Source organism: Bubalus bubalis, chromosome 2, assembly GCF_019923935.1.
Source record: "Bubalus bubalis isolate 160015118507 breed Murrah chromosome 2, NDDB_SH_1, whole genome shotgun sequence".
In the NCBI taxonomy this organism is placed as follows: domain Eukaryota; kingdom Metazoa; phylum Chordata; class Mammalia; order Artiodactyla; family Bovidae; genus Bubalus; species Bubalus bubalis.
The window spans coordinates 90,428,230-90,440,025 of record NC_059158.1 but is presented as its reverse complement, the minus strand read 5'-3'; the positions used below and the strand labels follow the sequence as shown (position 1 = coordinate 90,440,025).

Here is an 11,796-nt window from a genome sequence, read left to right as displayed (position 1 = left end):
CACAGGGAAAAGAGCAGCCTAGAGGAAAAATTGGTAAACATAACATGCCCATGCTGTGGTCTTAGTTTGGATGGTTTTCTCTGAGTGTATGTAACCCACCCATTTTACTCTGCTGGTTGATTTTCTAGTCCCTTTGGACTCATGATTTTGTCCCTATTCTCAGAATAATCTATTCCTGGTCACGATCACAGAACTTATGTCTGTTTAGGATTTTCCTGGTCTTAAGGTAGGGATCTCTGAAAATCTATACTCTGGAATGGGATAAAAGACTGCCAGATATAGTCTGTATTTATGACGAGGAAAGCTCAGTTGCAAGTGCCTGGAAATTTGCAGTCTCATAACAGGAAGTTTTGTTCATTTGTTGTAGTCTTGTGTGCATCCTCAATCAAGCCATTTCTTCAATGGGGCAGCTTTACAGGTGGACTGGAAAGAATTTGCTGTCAAGAAATGAGAGCTGTCACTTTATGTGGACTCAAGTGGAAGGAAAAGACTGGGTTAGCTTTAAAGATCTGCCTCTCAGCAACTTCCACAGACACAAAATTCACCTCATTCCCCAAAGTCCTTAGAGAGGAAGCCAGGGACATAGGCACGGGTAGTAAAACACAGAAATACTAATGAAAGAGAGGGAGATGAGGTAAAAACAAGTTGTTGGAAAATACACAGATAAAAGTGAAGTCAAGGGAATGAGTGAATTAATGACAAAATGGAAAGGCAGTAGTACCCTGGAAAGACAAACTTTCCACTCAGGAACCACAGGCAATCCCGCAGTTACAGAGGAAGAGCAGGACCCAGCCCGGCTTCGGCTGTAGCCAATGAAACAGAGGCCAAGCAGCTGTCCATTAACACAGTTAGAGGAGAATGCAGGCCTGGCCCAAGTGTCTGTTCTTTATTTTGAATCCCGCATGTTGCTCTCTGAAACACCTCGGAAGCAACTCAGTCAAGGCAAGTAAGGACAAGAGGAAGCCTGGCTGTCTGGCAGGCTTGCATCCACCAAGAGTTTTGCTGAGCCATTTGAGATTGGTGGGTGATCTCAGACTGGAACCTCAAGAGATGGTCCCTGGGGTGGTTTGAATATTTTGTATATATTACCTAATATTTAAAAAGGAATCTCATAACCTAAGTGCCCCATGGCTTAAGTGCATGTTTATTTTCTCAGCCTTTGTCTTTCAGAGATCAGCACTTGGTTGCGGTGCTGCTATTGTAAGGGTGGAATAAATACAACCGTTTTAATGTGCTGTTTGCACTTCCCGACAGTTAAAAAGCAGCCCATTATTAGCTGCAACACTGTTGTGACATCAGTGGGGACTTTGCTGCTCGGGTTTCAGCTCATGAAATATTTTCCCTGATACAATTATCTTTCCTTTTTTTTTTTTCTTCTTTTTTCACCTTTCATATTTCATCCTCATGCAAATGACTGGCTAAATGGCCATCCATGTTTCTGGTCTTTTCAAGAATGGGCTACCAAGATGCTAACACATATTCTGCTTGACCCAGTTTCACAACTTTGGACCCCCAGGAGCCACTTTCTTACAGCGACCCCTGAATGGGCAAGGGAGCTGTCCTTGTTGTATTGAGGAGGTATAGGGGCATGGAGTGTTACATGGAGTAGGGAGAGCCTGGCACAAGACAGGGAGCGTCTCTGAGCTTTGTGCTGGTAGGGGTTGCTGGAGCCTGGGTGAGAGGGGGAGACTGCTCCATGACAGGGAGGGAAAGGGGCACCTGAGGGGTCACTGTGAAGTGTGAGAGGCTGGTGAAAGAGAAAGACATCTTCTTCGGGGAGGGAGACAGCAGAAGTGAGAGGAGGTGGGTTATATGCAAGGGATCAATTTAATAAGTATACTGAGGACAACTGAATTCAGAATTCGCATTATTAGAAAAGAGAAATAGGGGGTTCAGGATGTGGAACACGTGTACACCTGTGGCAGATTCATGTTGATGTATGGCAAAACCAATACAATATTGTAAAGTAAAAAAAAAAAAGAAAAGAGAAATAAACATATAAAAAGAGAGAAAACTAAAACTTGATATAAGAATTGAATTATAGATATTAGTATGATCTCATGGGTTTTTAAAACATGTAGATATAGAAGTATATACAAAATGTACCTACCTGTATGAGTTTGTGATACTTTGTATCTTGCAACCTTTTTCTAAGTTTGGGGTTATTTCAAAATAAAACTAAAAAAAAAAGTTTATATGAGTATAATAGCACTATTTAAAGTAGAAGTATAATACTACCAATATGATGTTGTTAAATGAATTAAATAAGATAATTCATATGGAGGGTATAATATAGTCCCTGGCACACAGTAATCTTCCAGTAACTATTCTTATTATCTTCTGGGATAAAAACATACCATGAAAATTATTCTGTATCTTTTTTCCCACTAAAAATTATCTTGGAAAGCTTTTCATAACAATTCATACCTTGTTTTTTAAAATTAATAAATCTAGCTTGTATTCCTTATTATATTACTGTTATAATTAGAAAAACAAAAAAACAATAATTGTGGGAGGGGGGATAATCTGCCTCAGTATGTCATCTGCTGATGACTCATAATTTAATTAATTCTCGTTGCTAATGGAAACCTTTGGTTGAACAGGCATAGCTGTATTTTAATAGCAGCTTTTGAGTGGAGAGTATAAGAAAAAAATACCCAATACCACATCACTGGACACATAGATGTTCACACAAATTTTTCCTATATTTGTAAAGCTCAGAATGAAAAGCACTGGGTAATTAGAGAAGCTGTGAAAATTCATTCATTCAATCATTTCTTCAGTCCATTGACAAATCCCTATTTAAGGACTGCTGTGATCATTCACTGTTGGATGTGCTAGGAATGCAGCGCGAATTAAACAGGGTCCCTGCCCTCAAGGGGCTCTCTCCTTCTAGAGGAAGAAGAAAAACACCCAGTCAGTCTTACATGATACATTGCTTGCTATTTGCTATTGCTAAGTCACTTCAGTTGTGTCCGACTCTGTGTGACCCCATAGACGGCAGCCCACCAGGCTTCCCCATCCCTGGGATTCTCCAGGCAAGAACACTGGAGTGGGTTGCCATTTCCTTCTCCAATGCATGAAAGTGAAAAGTGAAAGTGAAGTCGCTCAGTCGTGTCCGACCCTCAACGACCCCATGGACTGCCGCCTTCCAGGCTCTACATGATACATTAGTTGATGATAATTTAAACATGAGATCAATCCCTTCCCTTCATGAAGAAAGCTAATTTGGTAATTTTTTAAAGTTCATGCCTTACTAATCATCTATAATAACTCTTAGTAACCTTTTGAGCCTGGGTTTCCAGATATCAAAAATGGAGATAATAATAAGGTTGCTGTAATCAAATACATTAAGTGCCCAGCATAAAGACAGCCCCTTAGCAGGTACTTGATAAACAGAAACCCTTATTTGCTTTTAGTTGTACAATTTTGGGTTCTTATATTTGAGACTAAGAGAATAGGAGTGGCTTTGATTTACAGGGAAGCTATTTCCTTCCCCAGGTTGGGTGTGTCACTGATGTGTCCCCAGACCTTACTAATCTGCTCCGTTAGGCACATTTTCTTTACTGAGCTGTCATACCTTCCACCCACAGGAAATGGGAAGTCCATTTTTTTTTGCTGGGTTGCTTTCCTGAAGGAATCCCAAGAAGCACTAGTCCCAAGAGTCTGTCATAGACTCTTGCCACTGACCTGGCAGCCCACTTTGAACAGTCACTTGGCACTGCCCTGTAGTTGGGCCCCAGCTGACTTCTCAGAGGCCAGAGTTCATTAACCTCTTGAAAGTGCATCCAAGTCCAAACATGGCCTTGCCAAATATGCTGAACCTTTGGGTCTTTATCCTGAAAACACCAAGGAAACAAAGTTTTTAAGGGAATGAGCTGGCTTCACTTATATTTTAAAAAATTTTCCCTGGGTTGCTCTGTAAAGAATGGAGAATAAAACTCAAGAGAAGAAGCAGGAGAGTGGGGTTGCTCCTCTGTGACCCAAAAGGGCAGAGAAGAAAGGGAAACAGCACAAGTTTGAGATCTGGCCATTTTGGAGGCAGAATTGATAGTACTGTTGACGGATTTGTTGTAGGAGTGGGAAGGAGTAGGGAAGTTGCCAGCTTGAACATTTGGATGATTTTATATGGCTGTGCCACTTGTTAAAAATGGGAAAAACCAGGATGTCTAATAAAAACTCAACTAAGTGCTAAAGAAATCTCAAGTTGGGTGCTTGACATTGCAGAGACCAATAAGCAAACTTGGGGCTTACAACTGGCCCAGAATAAACCTCAGTGTCCCAGGTTAGCCCCTGGAGGCTTCTGCATGGCCAGAACCAGCTCAAATACACCAATAAATAGTCCAGGTCTCAGTGAAACTTAGACCCATGCCTAAGCCATCAGTCCCCTTGGAGCAAAGCAGTCTCTCTCCTTTCCTATTCTAATGTATGTTCATTTCCATTTCAGGATGGCTAAGGATGGGAAAAATCGTCCTGTACATGGAGGATGGCCTCAGCTACACTGTCCAGCTTAAAGAATCAGCAAAAAACTTCAAAGTACATTTCACAAAATCTAGGCTCTCCAGTTTCAGACTACAGTAAATGGAGGACAGTCCAGGTTACAAACACTTTATGGCCAGAAAAAGTGCTCTGGAGCATAGTCTAGTTAAAAATGCCCATAATCCCCATTATAAAGCAGAACATTTTGCATCTTACAAACTGTGGTGCCTGTTTGCAGAAGGAAACCTCACTGCCTTCTCCAAGAATAAGAGTGAGGTATTTGTTTAACATTTTTGCAATAGAAGGGACCATTTACATGAATAATAAAAAAAAATAACAACTTTCAAAAAAATCAGTCGTTTGCATAAACAAAGCTAACAATCTCCAGTGGATGTCCTACCACGTGTACCTGAGGATGGTGAGGAAGCCTTTCTATGGAACAAGCTTCTCATTCTCATTTAATATTTGCATTTGTCAAATAGCAAGGTCTTAATAGGGCTTCCCAGGGGAATTTCAAGATGGCAGAGTAGAAGGATGTGCTCTCATCTTCTCAAGCGAGAACTCCAAAATTATAACTCGCTGCTGAACAACCTTTGACAGGAGAATGTTGGATCCCACCAAAATAAGATACCCCACATCCAAGGGCAAAGGAGAAGCCCCAGCAAGATGGTAGGAGGGGAGAAATCGTGTTTAGAATCAAACCCCATACCCGCCAGAGATGCTTGGAGGGCTCAAACGAAGCTTGTGCACACCAGGACCCAGAGACCCCACAGAGACTGAGCCAGAACGGTGTTTGAGTCTCCTGCAGAGGTACAGGTCAGCAGTGGACTGCTACAGGGGCAGGGGCTCTGGGTGCAATAGACCTGGGTATGGCATAAACCCCTTTGGAGGAAGTAGCCATTAACCCCACTATGGAGCTGCCAGAACTTACACAGGACTGGGGAAACAGACTCTTGGAGCACACAAACAAAACCTTGTGCACACCAGGACCCAGGAGAAAGGAGCAGTGACCCTACAAGAGACTGACCCAGACTCGCCCATGAGTGTTCAGGAGTCTCCAGCGGAGGTGTGGGTCAGTGGTGGCCTGCTGCAGGGTTGGGGGAACTGAGTGCAGCAGTGCCTGCATGGGACCTTTTGAAGGAGGTCAACATTATCTTCATTACCTCCACCACAGTTTGGCCTCAAGTCAAACAACAGGGAGTGAACGGAGCCCCACCCATCAACAGAAAATTAGATTAAAGATTTACTGAGCATGGCCCCACCCATCAGAAAAAAACTCAGTTTCCCCCTCAGTCAGTCTCTGTCATCAGGAAGCTTCCAAAAGCCTCTTATCTTTCTCCATCAGAGGACAGACAGAATGAAAACCACAATCACAGAAAACAACCAATCTGATCACATGGACCACAGCCTTGTCTAACTCAATGAAACTATGAGCCATACCATGTAGGGCCACCAAAGACAAACTGGTCATGGTGGAGAGTTCTGGAAAAATGGGGTCCACTGGAGAAGGGATGGCAGACTACTTCAGTATTCTTGCCTTGAGAACCCCATGAACAGTATGAAAAGGCAAAATGATAGGACACTGAAAGATGAACTCCCCAGGTCAGTAGGTGCCCAATATGCTACTGGAGATCAGTAGAGAAATAATTCCAGAAAGAATGAAGACACAAAGCCAAAGCAAAAACACCACCCAGTGTGGATGTGACTGGTGATAGAAGTAAAGTCCGATGCATAAAGAGCAATATTACATAGGAACCTGGAATGTTAGGTCCATGAATCAAGGCAAATTAGAAATGGTCAAATAGGAGATGACAGGAGTGAACATAGACATTTTAGGAATCAGCAAACTGGACTGGATGAATTTAACTTAGATGACCATTATATCTATTACTGTGGGCAAGAATCCTGAGAAGAAATGGAGTAGCCCTCTTGGTCAACAAAAGAGTCTTAAAGATCACTCACCTTGAGATTTGGGTGCATTCTCAAAAATGACAGAATGATTTCTGTTTGTTTCCAAGGCAAACCATTCAACACCACAGTAATCCAAGTCTATGCCCCAACCAGTAAGGCTGAAGAAGCTGAACAGTTCTAAGAAGACCTACAAGACCTTCTAGAACTAACACCCCAAAAGGATGTCCTTTTCATTATAGAGGACTGGAATGCAAAAGTAGGAAGTCAAGAGATACCTGGAGTAACAGGCAAATTTGGCCTTGGAGTACAAAACAAAGCAGGTCAAAGGTTAACAGATTTTTGCCAAGAGAATGCACTGGTCATAGGGAACACCCTCTTCCAACAACACAAGAGAAGACTCTACACGTGGACATCACCAGATGGTCAATACCAAAATCAGATTGATTATATTCTTTGCAGCCAACAATGGAGAAGCTCTATACAGTCAGCAAAAACAAGACCAGGAGCTGACATTGGCTCAGATCATGAACTCCTTATTGCCAAATTCAGACTTAAATTGAAGAAAGTGGAAACCACTAGACCACTCAGGTATGACCTAAATCAAATCCCTTACGATTATACAGTGGAAGTGACAAATAGATTCAAGGGATTAGATCTGATAGACAGAGTGCCTGAAGAACTATGGATGGAAGTTCGTGACATTGTACAGGAGGCAGTGATCAAGATCATCTCCAAGAAAAAGAAATGCAAAAAGGCAAAATGGTTGTCCAAGGAGGCCTTCCAAATAGCTGAGAAAAGAAAACATGAAAGGCAAAGGAGAAAAGGAAAGATATACCCATTTGAATGCAGAGTTCCAAAGAATAGCAAGGAGGGATAAGAAAGTCTTCTTCAGTGATCAATGCAAAGAAATAGAGGAAAACAATAGAATGGCAATGACTAGAGGTCTCTTCAAGAAAATTAGAGACACCAAGGGGATATTTCATGCAAAGATGAACACAATGAAGGACAGAAATGGTATGGACCTAACAGAAGCAGAAGGTATTAAGTAGAGGTGGCAAGAATACAAAGAAGAACTATACAAAAAAAAATCTTCATGACCCAGATAACCATGATGGTGTGATCACTCACCTAGAGCCAGAAATCCTGTAATACAAAGTCAAGTGGACTTTAGGAAGCATCACTATCGACAAACTTAGTGGAGGTGATGGAATTCCAGTTGAGTTATTTCAAGTCCTAAAAGATGATGCTGTGAAAGTGTTGCATTCAATATGCCAGCAAATTTGGAAAAGTCAACAGTGGCCACAGGACTGGAAAAGGTCAGTTTTCATTTCAATCCTAAAGAAAGGCAATACCAAAGAATGTTCAAACTACCACACAATTGCACTCATCTCACATGCTAGTAAAGTAATGCTCAAAATTCTCCAAGCCAGGCTTCAGCAATGCGTGAACTGTGAACTTCCAGATGTTCAAGCTGGATTTTAAAAAGCCAGAGGAACCAGAGATCAAATTGCCAACATCTGTTGGATCATCAAAAAAGCAAAAGAGTTCCAGAAAAACATGTACTTCTGCATTATTGACTATGCCAAAGCCTTTGACTGTGTGGATCACAATAAACTGTGGAAAACTCTTCAAGAGATGGGAATACCAGACCACCTAAACTGCCTCCTGAGAAATCTGTATGCAGGTCAGGAAGCAACAGTTAGAACTGGACATGGAACAACAGATTGGTTCCAAATAGGGAAAGGAGTTACATCAAGGCTGTATATTGTCATCCTGCTTATTTAACTCATATGCAGAGTACATCATGAGAAATGCTGGGCTGGGTGAAGCACAAGCTGGAATCAAGATCACTGGGAGAAATATCAACAAACTCAGATATGCAGATGACACCACCCTTATGGCAGAAAGTGAAGAAGAACTAAAGAGCCTCTTGATGAAAGTGAAAGAGGAGAGTGAAAAAGTTGGCTTCAAGCTCAACATTCAGAAAACTAAGATCATGGCATCTGGTCCCATCAGTTCATGGCAAATAGATGGGAAAACAGTGCAAAAAATGACAGACTTCATTTTTGGGGGCTCCAAAATCACTGTAGATGGTGACTGCAGCCATGAAATTAAGACACTTGCTCCTTGGAAGAAAAGTTATGACCAACCTAGATGGCATATTAAAAAGCAGAGACTTTACTTTGCCAACAAAGGTCCGTCTAGTCAAAGCTATGGTTTTTCCAGTAGTCAAGTATGGATGTGAGAATTGGACTATAATGAAAGCTGAGTGCCAAAGAATTGATGCTTTTGAACTGTGGTGTTGGAGAAGACTCTTGAGAGTCCCTTGGACTGCAAGGAGATCTAATCAGTCCATCCTAAAGGAAATCAGTCCTGAATATTCATTGGAAGGGCTCATGCTGAAGCTGAAACTCCAATACCTGATGTGAAGAACTGACTCATTGGAAAAGACCTTGATGCTGGAAAAGATTGAAGGTGGAAGGAGAAGGGGATGACAGAGGATGAGATGGTTGGATGGCACCACTGACCTGATGGATACGTTTGAATAAGCTCTGGAAGTTGGTCATGGACAGGGATGCCTGGCGTGCTGCAGTCCATGGGGTCGCAAAGAGTCAGACACGACTAAGCAACTGAATTGAACTGCGCTGAACTGAGGTGGTGCTAGTGGTAAAGAATCTGCCTTCAATGCAGGAGATGTTAAGAGACTCTAGTTGGATTCCTGGGTCAGGAAGATCCCCTGGAGGAAGGCACGTCAACCCACTGCAGTATTCTCATTTGGAGAATCCCTCGGACAGAGGAGCCTGGTGGGTTGCAAAGTGCTGGACACAACTGAAGCAGCTTAACACACACACACACAGGGTGTTAATAAAAAATAACACTAGGTTTGCTTTCCAGAGAAGATACTACCAATGAACAGCCTCAAAAGGTACCTTTAAGACCAGGTACTGGTAGGTAGACATTCTTAGAGGAAAGATTTAAATGTCCAAATAAGACATCAGCTCAACTCAGATATAGTAAGCGGAGTCCTCACTCTTCTGGCCCCTTTTACCCTGCTCTCGTCTCCTCCCTAACTTTGAGGTGCCCATTCATTTCTTTCTCTGAGGCTGGCACTCAGCTCAACATTGCCAGATTCTCTGGCCTCAGCAGTCGTAAATAATACCACACATCTGTTAAACCTTTTCTGTACACTGGTAGGCAATGTGATAAGCACTTGACACACACACTCTGATCACCTTGTATCAATTCTGCGAAGCAGTGATACAGATCATTATATTCAATTATACACAGAAAACACCAACCATGATATGAAGCCCTTTGCCTGACGTGACAGGAGTCAGGTTTTTGTGACTTCAAAGCCCAAGCTCTTTCCTCTTTGCATTCAGCCCCTTCTTGTTCTTTTTCCTTGTTTCTCCTGGCTGGTGCTTCCAGTTAGCAGCCTCTCCATTCAGTTGATTTCCCCATTACAGATTGATCTTGCCCAGCTCTTCAATGTCCTGAGGGTTCCCTGGCAACCACCAGGCCCTAAGGGTCTCAGCTAACTGTTCTTTGCAAGTGCTCTCTGCCGCCCCCGCCTGGCAAACCTTAACACAGATTAATCCCTTGGTCAGCACATTTGCTAAGAATAAGGCCCAAGGACGGAGGAGCCTGGTGGGCTGCAGTCCATGGGGTCGCTAAGAGTCGAACACGAATGAGCGACTTCACTTTCTCTTTTCACTTTCATGCATTGGAGAAGGAAATGGCAACCCATTCCAGTGTTCTTGCCTGGAGAATCCCAGGGACGGGGGAGCCTGGTGGACTGCTGTCTATGGGGTCGCACAGAGTCGGACACGACTGAAGTGACTTAGCAGCAGCAGCAGCAGCAGAACTTTTCCTTATATATCCCTTTCTGTGAATCAGACGCTCATGTGTTACTGTTTAAATTAAGAAAAACAATGATAAATTGTCAAGACCAAGATCTAAGAATACATTTAAGGTCTCAAAAATTGGACTCAAGACAAAGTAAATTTAACCTGTATTGGATACCTGGATCCTCAAGAAAAGTTAATGGGAAGTAAGAATATCGGCGTGCTGCAGTCCAAGGGGTCGCAAAGAGTCAGACGTGAATTAGCAACTGAACAACAACAAAAACAAAAGAATATTTCAAATTGAAAATCTTCGGAGACTTTTCCTAAAGATGAGAAATTATGATTTTATGATTTTTCCTAAAGATGAGAAATTTGGATTTTTTAAAAAAGACTTTATCTACCCCAATAAAAAACAAAGAAACAAAAGACTATATCTTTCACATGATTTCCTGCTTTTGCAGCAGTCCCCCTTATTTGCAGGGAAAGCGTTTCTCAGTGAATGCCTGGAAACTTTTATATCAATATACTATGTTTTTTTCCACATACATGCATATCTATGATAAAGTTCACTTTGTAAATTAGACACAGTGAGAGATTAACAACAACAATAATAAAATAGAGCAATTATAACAAAAATATTGTAATAAAAGCTGAACTGAATCAAAACTGAATGTGGTCTCTCTCTCAAAATATCTTGTACAAACTTAATGCCTTTTCCAAATTAACTGAGCACTTACCAGGCATTGTGGTGATAAATTTTGAAGTTTGAGGTACAAGAAAAACAAAACCAGCAGAAGTTTCTTTTGCCTTCTTCACAATTTCAAAGAGAGAGGATTCCGTCTTACCATAGGCCTCAGCATTGGATAGTTTCCCTTTCCTCAAGTTGAGTACTTTCATCTTTTCACTTCAAGGAAGCACTTTATAGCTTCCCTTTGGCATAACTTAATTGCCACAATAACTAGACATCCACTTTGGTGTCATTATTAAGCACAGTAAGGGTTACCTGAACCCAAGCTCTACAAACCACCACACCAACAGCTGATATGCAGGCAAAGGAAAGACTCAAGTCGCGGGCAGGACATCGCGAGATTTCATCATGCTACTCAGAATGGCCTGCAACTTAAAACTTGCTAATTATTTATTTCTGGAATTTTCCTCATTATTTTTAGGCTGCAGTTGACTTTGAGTAACAAACTATAGGAGGCAGAACCTCGGATAAGAGAGGATGATTGTACATATGTCTGTTTATGAAACTTTGCCAAAGTGTTTCAGGAAAGCCAGTATTAAAGTGTAAATTTACTGTTTTGAGAAGATCATTACTTCTTCAGCTTGATAGAAATAAGCCAGTGTGAGATTAGTAGTTATCTTTTGAAATGTTAAATTACTTGTTTGATTCTGTTGTGTGCCACGCATACAGTAGGTGTCCAGTCAATGTTTGATGAATTATAAATAGGACCTAAATAGCTTTTACAAATTCTGGAGAAGTGGAAAGGTATGTTATTTGACTTGGGTTAACACTGGAATTTCTGCTAAACACACAGTTGTTTGAAAGTTCTACTCA

At 41.6% G+C, this 11,796-nt stretch overlaps 1 long non-coding RNA gene across 2 annotated transcripts; it reads right to left on the bottom strand.

Annotated features, from left to right (window-relative positions):
* Positions 1-2,683: 2,683 nt before the first annotated feature.
* LOC123465295 lies at positions 2,684-11,768 on the bottom strand. 2 transcript variants are annotated; one of them, XR_006640477.1, is made up of 3 exons: positions 10,973-11,768; positions 10,414-10,501; positions 2,684-2,892 (listed from the first exon to the last, which is right to left on the bottom strand). It is a non-coding gene; the product is annotated as an uncharacterized LOC123465295 (long non-coding RNA). The 2 variants fall into 2 exon arrangements; XR_006640476.1 differs by lacking the exon at positions 2,684-2,892 and adding an exon at positions 9,814-10,301.
* Between the last annotated feature and the right edge of the window lie 28 nt (positions 11,769-11,796).